At 37.5% G+C, this 15,224-nt stretch overlaps 2 protein-coding genes and 1 non-coding gene across 4 annotated transcripts in view; all 3 read right to left on the bottom strand.

The window, feature by feature from the left end:
* LOC142336357 (serine/threonine-protein kinase BRSK2-like) overlaps positions 1-15,224 on the bottom strand; it is a 160,681-nt gene that overhangs the window by 32,966 nt on the left and 112,491 nt on the right. The gene's annotated exons all lie outside the window — the stretch shown is intronic.
* The window catches only part of LOC142336358 (nuclear migration protein nudC-like), a 472,960-nt gene that overhangs the window by 455,673 nt on the left and 2,063 nt on the right, over positions 1-15,224 (bottom strand). The window lies entirely within an intron of this gene.
* Positions 11,652-11,767, bottom strand: LOC142337344 (U5 spliceosomal RNA). The gene has a single exon (XR_012758943.1). It is a non-coding gene; the product is annotated as a U5 spliceosomal RNA (small nuclear RNA).

The following is a 15,224-nucleotide window of genomic DNA, read 5'->3' as shown; positions in this document are numbered from 1 at the left end:
AAACCATTCGTTGCTTTTTGAGGAGTTTGAACAGCTGCAACCCCACTTGACCAGTTCACCCCTCTTAACCAATTCAAGAAAAAAACGAGTAGGAAAAAGGCCTTTATGTGGAGAATCGTAAGTTTCATATTGAAATTAAAAAAACCACAAAACATCTATAAATTCTTAGAAGTGCGGTACTTATGAAGTTGAACAAGTTACTGATATCTTGTGTAAACATTCCTCCAAACGCAACAACTGTTGAATTTTTGCCAAACTATAACATCTCGATGAACTTCATGTTCCACCTGAAACTCTCCAAATTGCGGTGGCTTTAAGGTTAGTCTAGTTAAAAAAAATTAGCAAAAAATGACTGACAAACTTAATGAACGAAAGCACACTGAGTACATCAAAAAAATTCATTGCCAACTAGGGAAAATGCATCCACAAAAACTCGCCTAGACGTTTCTCTTTTCTAATTGTCCAATAGAAACAACAAATCGGTCTCAACAAATCAAATTAAAGTATCAACAAATCAAAACAATACAGATCATCATACTGTACTTTCAAAACTTGATACAACTTCTACGGAATCTAGTCATGTTCCGGGTAATGTTACGTCTCTAGAAACTGAAACTATTACGGCAAATAAGTGTGCTCACAGAGAAAAAAGTTTTTGGATGAAACACTAGATGAGCCATCTACTGAAAACAACAATTGACACAGGTCTCTAGTCTACCGAAAATCTCCTAATAAATTTAGAAAAATTTTGTCCCATGTAAAAAGCACAAATAACAAAAACTTTATAGGAAATGAAGTAAAAAGACGGGGCTAAAACAAAATAACTAAGACGAAAAATGATTGAACTGGATTCCGAACAAAACCAAAAGCAAAATGTTCTTGTAAAAAAAAGTAGCTGAGTAAAAATAGACGGATCTTTTATAACAACCAAACTTACATCGAAATTAGGAAAAACAATGGTGAGTTTTCAATATATACAGCGAGCTAACAGGAAAAAAACAGAAAAGATCCTGAAAATTTTTCACGAGGCAATATTGAAAATTTTGCGGAATCTAGAAAAAAGCCAATCTGAAATAGAACAAGAAATAAAAACCAAACTACCTCAAAGGGTCAACACTTCCTTTTCTGTAAAATGACCAAGAAATAAAAGAGGTTTTGCATAGGATTGGATAATATCTTCCTGTCAGCTCTTGTTGCATTTTATTTGGGACAACTTTTAAAAAGAATTGATAACAATTATTTTGCTGATGCAATGAAGATTCCCAAACTGGTACAATTTTCCAATTGTCTCATTGTTAAACTCGTTTTCATCTTTTGTTTCCTCAGTAGGGTTCTGATTTTCACTTTCAGTTATTTTTTCACTTTTAATCCATTCTACAGGTCTGTTACGTTGTCCATTCAGTTGACTCGCTTCCATATCTGATTTACATTCCGGTTCTGACGCCTCCTGCGCATTGACTGCATTTGCCATTTTATCTTTGTCGTTGCTTACCTCCATCTTCTGGACATTTTTAGATGCGCGGACTGGTTTTTCAGTAGGGGACAATCCCGCTTTTCTTTTTCCTCCTCCATCTTTGCTTTGATGTCTGCTAACCTTCTCGTGGACTTCAGCTTGCAGTAACTTTCATGGTGTGCAACTGAATTTCGATCATTCAATTTGCATTCTTCACACTCTAATAGACTAGAAATGTTTGCATAGAATGCATAGAATCCGTAAATGTAATACCACTTCTCTTGGAAAAGCTTGAGGTCGATTTTGTTTAGGTCCCAAAGCGTTTGTGTTTATTCCGTACATCAATTTCTGTTAATTTTAGCTCAAGAATGGATTTCTCTATGTCTAACGGGTTAATTACTCGCACTGCATGCAAACGTTTATCATCTTTCTCAATGGAGGTCTTTGGGATTGTGATGTTATCAATCGCTTTTGGTGGAAGTTCTTTGTTTTGTTGAAAGGTTTCTTTGTTAAAAGTAAAATAAACTCGCCTTCAATAAATTTCGTCGCATCCTCTTTCTCCCCCGACACTATAGAGACAAAAGAAAGAAATTTGTCAGGTGATAATGATTCTTGTATTATCAATTCAGTTAATGTTGAAGTCATTTATGACTAATTGGTAAAAATGGGGTATTTTGCACTAACTCTGCAAGAAATTCTGCAAACGCTGTGCCGTAGGGGAAACGCTGAAAAGTTTGGATGGTTAATTTAATCAACTTGCTCAATAAAAAGATTACTAATAAATGGTACCAACAATCCGTTTCTTAACGGAAGTTTTCTGACCCTTGAGGCTCAAAAAACCTGAAAAATGACTATTAAGGTATAAAAAAAATTGAAAACAATGGCAAAAATTGTCAAAAAATGCTGAAATTCGTGATACTAATATCTTACAAGACATTCAATTACATCTAGAACCTATACAGTAACCTATTTTCAAACCCTAGAGGAGGTTCCTTGGCTCTTGAGTCTGAAAAAATCTAAAACAAAAAAATGTCAAAAAAATTTGAAATTGCACTTTCTGTCAAAAAAATTGCTAAAATTCGTGATGTTAAAATGTTGCAAATAGAAAAAATGCAGTAACATTATATTAAAACTAGAAAAAATGCAGTAACATATTATTAAAACCTAGAGGAGGTTCCTTGACGCCTAGGACTAAAAAAAAATTAAAAATTGTCAAAAATTTTCAACAAGCTTGAGAAAGATTGTACAAAAGTATATTTTTGCGTGTTTTTAGCAAGCGGTTGCTCGTCAGTAGCTAAAAACGAGGGGGGGGGGGTGCACCGAGGGTTGGTCAATAGCTGGGGTGGTGCACCGAGGGGTGGGGCAATAGTGGGCCTGGGGTCAACAGTGCAGGGGTCTTCAACCTCTAGGAACCGCCCTTCACACCATAAGTTTAGGTCTCCAAAACAGTTTGAGCTGAAACAGAGCTGAAAGCCTCTACGAACACTTGATGCCCGCTGGACGCTACCTGTTTATCCCTTTTTTGAGAAAGAAAAGAAAAGTCAAAAGCGTCAGACGAAAAATCGGTTAAACGAAAAATTGAATAAAAAAGACCGACATGACAAATATAAATGCTTCAAACTTCGTTTGAGAGCAATTATTAATCGATTGTTTTTGACGAGATTTTCAGTAAAGCCATTTTGTTTATCACTGCAAAAGAAATCGGTCGATCAAGAAGTGCCTTCTATTAAGAGAGCCAACCAATCTGGGCAGTCTTGGAAAAAGAGTTAAATCTCAAGTTGTCCCTCCACACGGAAAACTTTAGTATGCAAATAATTCAATTTCTATAGAATTGAATTGTCCGATTTAAAAAAACGTTATTTAAAATCACTCATCAGTAAGTTAAGTTTGAATAAAGTTTCATCAGCTTCACACGTCCAGGAGTCAAATAGAACAAGTGCTGCGGATTTGACTTTCTTTGATGATAGCTCGGAAAAGAGGTCACTCATGTTTTCAACGCCAAGCCTGTATAAAAATGGTTGCAGTAAGGGGCAATCGTCAAACAAATGCTTCAGGTTTTCGAAAGTGGAATTGCAAAAAGAACATAGGATTGCTTTTCAGACCCCGATTACAAAGAACTTTATCCGGAATGCAATTGTATAGTAATTTAAAAAAGATATTTTTCTCAAAACCCGAAAATTAATTTTGACATTAAAGCCATTTTGTTATTTTACCGAAATCTTGTTTTCTTACTTCCAATTTCTCGGAACTTTTCGTAATACGCTTTTCCTAGCTTTCATCGTTCCGGCACGTTTCATCAAAAAAAATTTCCACGTTCCTCTGTCTATAAAACCGTCACATGAAAAATTTTTGGTTCTGCTTGATCCAAACATTCTGATCTTGTAGAAATAAGGAGAACCCGGCACTCTTTACTGCGCACAACAGATGCCCTCTCGACCAGTTCCCACTTTTCCAATTTTTAAGAAAATTGATCTTACAATTGGCATCATCATCAAATAGACAATTTTTTATGTCAATTACATTTGCTGCAAGAATTTTTAGTCCTAAGTTTGGCCAACCAATTCTATCGTGGTTGACAAGACGTTAAAGATGGCAGAGAACGATTTCCGTTTTCTTCCCTTCGCCCCGAAGTGCTTTCAAACTTAGAGATTAAAAATTTTCAAGGAAAGTCCTTGATACCTTAATGTGTCTTGCAATATTCATTAGGCGTGATACACAATAAGTATTCATAACTATTGTTTTCGCTCTCAAACTCATGAACTTAGTGAAGTGTTTTTCGCTGTCGCTTAAAATTTTCTCCAATAACGTAATATTTTCTTCGTAAGCTTCCTCAGTAAGGCCGTGGTATAAACCTAAGATTTTGATTTTTGCTGCAGTCGCTACTTATTCGTCTGCACATAGAACTTGGCTTTTATTGCGATTGACTTTGAACTGAGTTCCACGACCGAAAAATTTTATTTTCGCGAAAAAGTTGTCTATATCGATTTTGTGCAGGAAAACTGTTACATCATCAGCGTATGCCACTACTCGTCTGGACACTGCATAATTTGAACAAGGATGATTCCGCAAAAAATCAAGCAGGGGCTCTAGGGCAACCATGAAAAGGAGCGCTGACAGCGGACATACCTGCCTGGTGCCCCTTCCCAACCTTATTTTTTCAGTTAGGTACCCGCTTACACTGATATGGGCTTGCGCTTTTGAGCAGAGGCGTTCAAGTGTTCGTACTAAAACTTCAGGGAAATTCATCTGTCGTAAGTAGTGAAATAAGTACACCCTGTCAACACGGTCAAAAGCTTTTGATAAGTCAACGCTTATTACACATTCTTCGTCCATAAGAGAATCGACACGGCTTTTTAGATCATTGATGGCAACATGGATATTTCTGCCGGGAAGATAAGCATATTGATCACTTTTAATGATAAGTGCAAGCACTTGCTTGAACCGATTCGCAATCACAAGTGAGAAGATTTTTTGGTCAGTATTGATCAGACTTATTGGTCGAAATCCGGCAGCATCTTTTATCCCCTCTAGCTAGGTAATAGCTTGATAATCGCATTTTTAAAGGAGAAAGAAATTCCCCTTGCCATCCAGTATTGCCTGAAAAACAGGACACAGAAGAGTAGAAAACGTTTTCCTATGATAAAAATATAATTCAGCTGTGAGGCCGTCTGCACCAGGACTCGTGGAAACATTCAAGCTGTTTATTGCTCTTTCTACCTCTGAACGCGTAATCTTTGCAGCTAAAAATTTGCGTTCTTCTTCGCTGATCTTTTATTGTAATACCGCATCACCTCAAAACTGTGTAAAGAGTCCGGCTCATTGTCCAGGTAAAGGTCCTTGTAATAATCCAAGAATTCAGACAACAATTCATCTGTGTTAGTAGTTTTAGCACCGTTTGGTGAAAGCAACTGGTGTATCAAAGGTTTTGACTGGCAACACCTTACCCACATTTTGACAGCTGTTGGGTTTCCGTTACATGCTTCTTTTACCGTATTTTTCATTACTGTTAGCAATTCTGCCGCCTCCTTTTGTTCCGGGTCCTTCAACATTTGAGCTAAACGACAACTCTCCTCTTCACAAGACTTCTTTCCAAATCCGAAGCAAATTTTGCTTATAGCTGCTATCAATGCGTTTTTTGTAATGCTTCAAACTTCGTTTGAGAGCAATTAATAATCAACTCTGTTTTTGAAGAGATTTTCAAGAAAACCACTTTGTTTATCACTGCAAAAGAAATCGGTCGATCAAAAAGTGCCTTCTATTAGGAGAGCCAACCAATCTGGGCAGTCTTGGAAAAAGAATGAAATCTCAAGTTGTCCCTCCACACGAAAAACTTTAGTATGCAAATAATTCAATTTCCATAGAATTGATCTACAATTGTCCGATTTTAAAAAAACGTTATTTAAAATCACTCAACAGTAAGTTAAGTTTGAATAAAGTTTCATCAGCTTCACTTGTCCAGGAGTCAAATAGAACAAGTGCTGCGGATTTGACTTTCTTTGATGATATCTCGGAAAAGAGGACACTCATGTTTTCAACGCCAAGCCTGTATAAAAATGGTTGCAGTAAGGGGCAATCGTCAAACAAAAGCTTCACGTTTTCGAAAGAGGAATTGCAAAAAGAACATATAGGGTTGCTTTTCAGACCCCGATTACAAAGAACTTTATCCGGAATGCAATTTTATAGTAAATTTATAAAGATATTTTTCTCAAAACCCGAAAATTAATTTTGACATTAAAGCCATTTTGTAATTTTACCGAAATCTTGTTTTCTTACTTCCAATTTCTCGGAACTTTTCGTAATACGCGCTTTCGTAAATAAGGAGAACCCGGCACTCTTTACTTCGCACAACAGATGCCCTCTCGACCGTTTCCCACTTTTCCAATTTTTAAGAAAATTGGTCTTACAATTGGCATCATCATCAAATAGACAATTTTTTATGTCAATTACTTTTGATGCCAGAATTTTTAGTCCTAAGTTTGGCCAACCAATTCCATCGTGGTTGACATGACGTTAAAGATGGCAGAGAGCGATTTCCGTTTTCTTCCCTTCGCCCCGAAGTGCTTTCAAACTTAGAGATTAAAAATTTTCAAGGAAAGTCCTTGATACCTTAATGTGTTTTGCAATATTCATTAGGCGTGATACACAATAATTATTCATAACTATTGTTTTCGCTCTCAAACTCATGAACTCAGTGAAGTGTTTTTCGCTGTCGCTTAAAATTTTCTCCAATAACGTAATATTTTCTTCGTAAGCTTCCTCAGTAAGGCCGTGGTATAAACCTAAGATTTTGATTTTTGCTGCAGTCGCTACTTATTCGTCTGCACATAGAACTTGGCTTTTATTGCGATTTACTTTGAACTGAGTTCCACGACCGAAAAATTTTATTTTTGCGAATAAGTTGTCTATATCGGTTTTTTGCAGGAAAACTGTTACATCATCAGCGTATGCCACTACTCGTCTGGACACTGCATAATTTGACCAAGGATGATTCCGCAAAAAATAAGCAGGGGCTCTAGGGCAACAATGAAAAGGAGCGCTGACAGCGGACATACCTGCCTGGTGCCCCTTCCCAGCCTTATTCTTTCAGTTAGGTACCCGCTTACACTGATATGGGCTTGCGCTTTTGAGCAGAGGCGTTCAAGTGTTCGTACTAAAACTTCAGGGAAATTCATGTCGTAAGATGTGAAATAAGTACACCCTGTCAACACGGTCAAAAGCTTTTGATAAGTCAACGCTTATTACACATTCTTCGTCCATAAGAGAATCGACACGGCTTTTTAGATCATTGATGGCAACATGGATATTTCTGCCGGGAAGATAAGCATATTGATCACTTTCAATGATAAGTGCAAGCACTTGCTTGAACCGATTCGCAATCAGAAGTGAGAAGATTTTTTGGTCAGAATTGATCATACTTATTGGTCGAAATCCAGCAGCATCTTTTATCCCCTCTAGCTTCGGTAATAGCTTGATAATCGCATTGTTAAAGGAGAAGGAACTTCCCCTTGCCATCTGATATTGCCTGAAAAACAGGACACAGAAGAGTAGAAAAAGTTTACCTATGATAAAGATATAATTCAGCTGTGAGGCCGTCTGCACCAGGACTCGTGGAAATATTGAAAATGTTTATTGCTCTTTCTACCTCTGAACGCGCAATCTTTGCAGCTAAAAATTTGCGTTCTTCGCTGATCTTTTATTGTAATACCGCATCACCTCAAAACTGTATAAAGAGTCCGGTTCATTGTCCAGGTAAAGGTCCTTGTAATAATCTAAGAACTCAGACAACAATTCATCTGTGTTAGTAGTTTTAGCACCGTTTGGTAAAAGCAACTTGTGTATCAAAGTTTTTGACTGGCAACACCTTACCCACCTTCTGACAGCTGTTGGGTTTCCGTTACATGCTTCTTTTACCGTGTTTTTCATTACTGTTAGCAATTCTGCCGCCTGCTTTCAACATGGTCCTTCAACATTTGAGCTAAACGACACCTCTCCTCTTCACAAGACTTCTTTCAAAATCCGAAGCAAATTTTGCTTATAGCTGCTATCAATGCGTTTTTTGTAATGCTTCAAACTTCGTTTGAGAGCAATTAATAATCGACTCTGTTTTTGAAGAGATTTTCAAGAAAGTCACTTTGTTTATCACTACAAAAGAAATCGGTTGATCAAAGAGCGCCTATTATTAGGAGAGCCACCCAATCTGGGCAGTCTTGGAAAAAGAGTTAAATCTCAAGTTGTCCCCCCACAAGGAAAATTTTAGTATGCAAATAATTCAATTTCTATAGAATTGATCTACAATTGTCCGATTAAAAAAACGTTATTGAAAATCACTCATCAGTAAATTATGTTTGAATACAGTTTCATCAGATTCACACGTCCAGGAGTCATATAGAACAATTGCTGCGGATTTAACTTTCTTTGATGATAGCTCGGTAAAGAGGTCACTCAGTTTTTCAACGCAAAGCCTGTATAAAAATGGTTGCAGTACGGGGCAATCGTCAAATAAGTGTTTCAGGTTTTCGAAAGCGGAATCGCAATGAGAACATATAGATTTGCTTTTCAAACCCCGATTCCAAAAAACTTCTTTATCCGGAATGCAATTGTATGGTAATTTGAAGAAGATATTTGTTTATCACTGCAAAAGAAATCGGTCGATCAAAAAGTGCCTATTATTAGGAGAGCCATCCAATCTGGGCGGTCTTGAAAAAGATTTAAATCTCAAGTTGTCCCCCACACGGAAAAAATTAGTATGCAAATAATTCAATTTCCATAGAATTGATCTACAATTGTCCGATTTTAAAAAAACGTTATTTAAAATCACTCAACAGAAAGTTAAGTTTGAATAAAGTTTCATAAACTTCACTTGTCCAGGAGTCAAATAGAACAAGTGCTGCGGATTTGACTTTCTTTGATGATATCTCGGAAAAGAGGTCACTCATGTTTTCAACGCCAAGCCTGTATAAAAATGGTTGCAGTAAGGGGCAATCGTCAAACAAAAGCTTCAGGTTTTCGAAAGAGGAATTGCAAAAAGAACATATAGGGTTGCTTTTCAGACCCCGATTAAAAAGAACTTTATCCGGAATGCAATTTCATAGTAAATTTAAAAAGATATTTTTCTCAAAACCCGAAAATTAATTTTGACATTAAAGCCATTTTGTAATTTTACCGAAATCTTGTTTTCTTACTTCCAATTTCTCGGAACTTTTCGTAATACGCTTTTCCTAGCTTTCATCGTTCTGGCACGTTTCATCAAAAAAATTTTCCACGTTCCTCTGTCTATAAAACCGTCACATGAAAAATTTTTGGTTCTGCCTGATCCAAACATTCTGATCTTGTAGAAATAAGGAGAACCCGGCACTCTTTACTTCGCACAACAGATGCCCTCTCGACCGTTTCCCACTTTTCCAATTTTTAAGTAAATTGGTCTTACAATTGGCATCATCATCAAATAGACAATTTTTTATGTCAATTACTTTTGCTGCAAGAATTTTTAGTCCTAAGTTTGGCCAACCAATTCCATCGTGGTTGACATGACGTTAAAGATGGCAGAGAGCGATTTCCGTTTTCTTCCCTTCGCCCCGAAGTGCTTTCAAACTTAGAGATTAAAAATTTTCAAGGAAAGTCCTTGATACCTTAATGTGTCTTGCAATATTCATTAGGCGTGATACACAATAAGTATTCATAACTATTGTTTTCGCTCTCAAACTCATGAACTTAGTGAAGTGTTTTTCGCTGTCGCTTAAAATTTTCTCCAATAACGTAATATTTTCTTCGTAAGCTTCCTCAGTAAGGCCGTGGTATAAACCTAAGATTTTGATTTTTGCTGCAGTCGCTACTTATTCGTCTGCACATAGAACTTGGCTTTTAATGCGATTTACTTTGAACTGAGTTCCACGACCGAAAAATTTTATTTTCGCGAAAAAGTTTTCTATATCGGTTTTGTGCAGGAAAACTGCTACATCATCAGCGTATGCCACTACTCGTCTGGACACTGCACAATTTGACCAAGGATGATTCCGCAAAAAATCAAGCAGGGGCTCTAGGGCAACAATGAAAAGGAGCGCTGACAGCGGACATACCTGCCTGGTGCCCCTTCCCAGCCTTATTCTTTCAGTTAGGTACCCGCTTACACTGATATGGGCTTGCGCTTCTGAGCAGAGGCGTTCAAGTGTTCGTACTAAAACTTCAGGGAAATTCATCTGTCGTAAGATGTGAAATAAGTACACCCTGTCAACACGGTCAAAAGCTTTTGATAAGTCAACGCTTATTACACATTCTTCGTCCATAAGAGAATCGACACGGCTTTTTAGATCATTGATGGCAACATGGATATTTCTGCCGGGAAGATAAGCATATTGATCACTTTCAATGATAAGTGCAAGCACTTGCTTGAACCGATTCGCAATCAGAAGTGAGAAGATTTTTTGGTCAGTATTGATCAGACTTATTGGTCGAAATCCAGCAGCATCTTTTATCCCCTCTAGCTTCGGTAATAGCTTGATAATCGCATTGTTAAAGGAGAAGGAAATTCCCCTTGCCATCTGATATTGCCTGAAAAACAGGACACAGAAGAGTAGAAAAAGTTTTACTATGATAAAGATATAATTCAGCTGTGAGGCCGTCTGCACCAGGACTCGTGGAAATATTCAAACTGTTTATTGCTCTTTCTACCTCTGAACGCGCAATCTTTGCAGCTAAAAATTTGCGTTCTTCTTCGCTGATCTTTTATTGTAATACCGCATCACCTCAAAACTGTATAAAGAGTCCGGTTCATTGTCCAGGTAAAGGTCCTTGTAATAATCCAAGAATTCAGACAACAATTCATCTGTGTTAGTAGTTTTAGCACCGTTTGGTAAAAGCAACTCGTGTATCAAAGTTTTTGACTGGCAACACCTTACCCACCTTTTGACAGCTGTTGGGTTTCCGTTACATGCTTCTTTTACCGTGTTTTTCATTACTGTTAGCAATTCTGCCGCCTGTTTTTGTTCCGGGTCCTTCAACATTTGAGCTAAACGACACCTCTCCTCTTCACAAGACTTCTTTCAAAATCCGAAGCAAATTTTGCTTATAGCTGCTATCAATACGTTTTTTGTAATGCTTCAAACTTCGTTTGAGAGCAATTAATAATCGACTCTGTTTTTGAAGATTTTCAAGAAAGTCACTTTGTTTATCACTACAAAAGAAATCGGTTGATCAAAAAGTGCCTATTATTAGGAGAGCCAGCCAATCTGGGCAGTCTTGGAAAAAGAGTTAAATCTCAAGTTGTCCCCCCACACGGAAAACTTTAGTATGCAAATAATTCAATTTCTATAGAATTGATCGACAATTGTCCGATTAAAAAAACGTTATTTAGAATCACTCATCAGTAAATTAAGTTAGAATACAGTTTCATCAGCTTCACACGTCCAGGAGTCAAATAGAACAAGTGCTGCGGATTTGACTTTCTTTGATGATGTCCCGGTAAAGAGGTCACTCAATTTTACAACGCCAAGCCTGTATAAAAATGGTTGCAGTACGGGGCAATCGTCAAATAAGTGTTTCAGGTTTTCGAAAGCAGAATCGCGAAAAGGACATATAGGATTGCTTTTCAAACCCCAATTCCAAAGAACTTATCCGGAATGCAATTGTATAGTATTTTGAAAGATATTTGTTTATTACTGCAAAAGAAATCGGTCGATCAAAAAGTGCCTATTATTAGGAGAGCCACCCAATCTGGGCAGTCTTGGAAAAAGAGTTAAATCTCAAGTTGTCCCCCCACACGGAAAACTTTAGTAAAAGGCGAAAGTTTTTCACGAAAAATGCGGGGAGACCAGAGGTATACTCAGCTTTAATTTTCTTGAAAATATTAACAACAGTCCTAAGCGCTGAACTAACCTATGAAAAATTACGCAGTTCAATCGTATACTTCAAGTATCATTTTTTGATACTTGTTCTGTTACGCTCACTCAAACAACAGTAACTGAAGGCATAGAACTAGTGGAAAATAATCATAGGAAGTCCATGAATTGAATTTATTAATTTAAAATTCGACTAAGCTACAGTACTATTGAGCGGAGAGAGAGGTAGAGGCAAGGGAGCACGCGGGGGGGGGGGGGGGAATTAAGCAAGAATAGACGCGCTTTGAGCTAGAATATATAGCAATGTAAATATGTTGTTTCTCCACGCTAGCAAGTAAGACAAAATTATACTCGGGCAATGAGAGCTTTGTTGATACAGCTCGCTCTACTCAACTAAAGATCTGAATCTCTAAAATCTCCGAATCCAAAATTAAACTTATCAGAATTAACAAGGAGAATTTGTACTTGAAAACTTCTATAACGCGTCAGGTAGCTTAATGAGGATCTATACGTGATATAAATCTCTCAATTAACTTCAGATAACATCAGCTTCCCTCAGATAACCTATAACCTCCCAGTCATGGTAAATACACCATAATGGGGGGGGCTATATTGGGAGAGACCCGATTTGTGTAAAAAGACAGTTTTAAAGTGCGAGCTTTTTTTATTTCATTGCGTAGTTAGAGAAACTCCTAGAGCTTGGTGAGAGGATACAAGGGGCAGTATCAGTACGCATAGTCATTAGAGATGGTAACTAAAACTTATAAGAACAATCTATAAATAGAGCGCATCTAAAATTGGACTTAATGGGTTTATCCAGTTTCTATTTTTGATTTCGTTTTATGACACCGTTCATTCTAGATTGCTTTGCTCAGCAACTGTTGTTTACAAGAACTTTGAGCAAAACGCACGAAGAATGAAACTAGCCCCGATAACTCAAAAAGATTTTACGCAAAATGTCGAAAATGCGGCGAAATGGGGTACAGTGAAACAAACTTTTATTCGACAAATTAAAAAAACATAAAAGGACAAGTCCTGATCTACAATTCAAAGAATTGTCATCGACTAAACAGCAAACCAGACCTAGAATGGGATATGACCGGATTGGGAAAACCATTTAGAAGAAAATCTGATCAGAAAAATCGAAAAATCGGTAAACCAAAATGTGAAATTGCCCCATGTGAACAAAAAAAATCACCAGCGAGAAAGCGACTTTTTGTTCAAACACCAGTTTTCACTCAACTTTGAACTTAGAGCGAAACATTTTCACGCCGCAAAACCACTAGCTTTTTCGCTCCACCTCCTGTTTCCGCGTGACCAAAATCATCACTCCAATTTGACTACAAGCGCCCCAATAGAGTTCTAATTCTTTGAGTTGTAAAAACATAGCTGGCAGATTGCCAGAAAATAGCTGCAACAGCTTCGTAAGTCTGCAGTCTCAAAAAGAAAGCAAAAATACAGACCAAAAACTTCTCATTGAGGGCTGAGATGTTAAATTTTGATTAAGAATCTGTATAACTTATTGTTTCTATTAGCTGCTCTCAAAATAACCTGCAATTAGAGTGATATACGCTCACTTGACCTTATCTCTTTGAATTAAAGTGAAGAAAGGTCAATTTCAGAATAAAGTCATTTTTGAGAGTGAGGTAAGTCACGTTTGACCAAAAACTAAATCACGCGAATGAACAAAAAACTCGCTCCACTAGTAGTAGTAGTGGTAAAAGACTTCAATTTACCAAACTGATGGAATTTTAACATTAACAAATTAAGATATGTACATAAAGCTGAGTAGAAAAAAGCTGTACAAAAGAAAGGATACTAAGAAACACATATAGGGCATCGACACTTTATTGACCACGTACAGGTTTGATTGAATTCAAATTTTCAGTCTCGCAGATCACTAAAGAATTTTCGCAAGCGACTTTTGTAATCCAATGGAGGGTAGAGTAAATCGAAATTACCAAAACATCATTAAAATCATTCACAACAGTTTGAATGCGGTTAAAGTACGACTTGGCGGTCAGCTTCTTGGCGCATGCATTGACAGCGAGATGAACTGTTTGACCGCTGCGGAGACATCTGTTGGATCGTGCGCGAGTGAAATACTGACTGAAGGGAATACAATTTTTGCCTTGAACAATGCTGATGAAGAACTTCAAATCACGATCAATAAGTTGATAGGCAATAGGGAGGCTCTCTGAGAGAGACAAAATAGATTTATACTCACTATAACCAAAACACCAGCATAGCCCCTTCCAATAGAATTTTTCCAAGAGTCAAATGGCTGGCGTCAACATGCCAGGCTGGAGAGCCGTAGAGAAGCGACGACATCACGCACGCGGAGAACAGGTTGAATTTTACTTTAGAAGGAAGGCAATAGGGCACAGAGTGTCCGAGATAATTAAAACTCTGTCGCGCTTTCAGGAGTTTACCACGTATGTGAACTTCCCACTTGAGTGTTTTTGATCCTTGTAATCCAAGATCGCATATTGAATCAACTCTCTGGAGCTGATAATCGTCAATAAAAAGACTGCCAGTTGTCTTCTCTGAGAGATGTAAACAGACGCATTTGTTTAAATTGAACATCATGCTATTGTCTCTGCACCACTGTGAGAGACGCTCAAGATCTTGTTGCAAATTAAAAAAGATATTTTCAGAGGAGCATATCAACTTCGTATCGTCGGCGTAACAAAAACAAGTTGAAAAAGAAGGCAGAGCCAGCATGTCATCTATATAGATTAAAAAGAGGAGAGGGCCAAGAACACTCCCTTGGGGAAAACCGCTTGAGATGGACTCGCAGTCAGACAGACATCCTCATTGAGTTCTGTTAGTGAGATAAGTTTTCATCAACTTTAAATAAATTTCGTCTAGTCCAAAGTATGCCAATTTGCAAAGTAATATGTTATGATTCACAGTATCGAAAGCCTTAGCGAAGTCAAGGTAAACTATTATTTGCTCGGAATTACTATCAAAATTCTCATAGATATCGTGGAGGCATACTAAAAGTTGTGTGATAGTTGAATGCCCACTAGGAAACCCGTGCTGCCGAGCGCTCAGCTTTGAGCGAAGAATATAAGTAATCAAAAATGATTTTTTCCAATACAAGAAAAGGTCGTGGCAGGATAGAGATCGGTCTATAGTTTTCTACATCGCTTTTTGAGCGTTTTTTAAAAATTGGAGTAACGTATGCGCACTTCCAAAAGTTCGGCCATTCATTGGTATTAATAATATATGAGAAGAAAGAGTATACATATCCGGCCAGAGTACTTGGACAGCTGTTCCAAACAAACGATGGTATACCATCATAAGCCATATTTGTGCTAGAAGGCACAATCTCGAGGAGCTTAGTTATTTGGTTCACTGAAAATGTGACTTCTGACAGAACTGCCACAGGATTTGCCATTTGCGGTAACGTGCCCGCTGAACAAGTTGACTCG

Source organism: Convolutriloba macropyga, chromosome 3 (assembly GCF_964194025.1).
Source record: "Convolutriloba macropyga chromosome 3, txConMacr16.3, whole genome shotgun sequence".
Lineage (NCBI taxonomy): Eukaryota > Metazoa > Xenacoelomorpha > Acoela > Convolutidae > Convolutriloba > Convolutriloba macropyga.
Note: the sequence above shows the minus strand (reverse complement) of the source record. Positions and strands in the feature narration are given on the sequence as shown.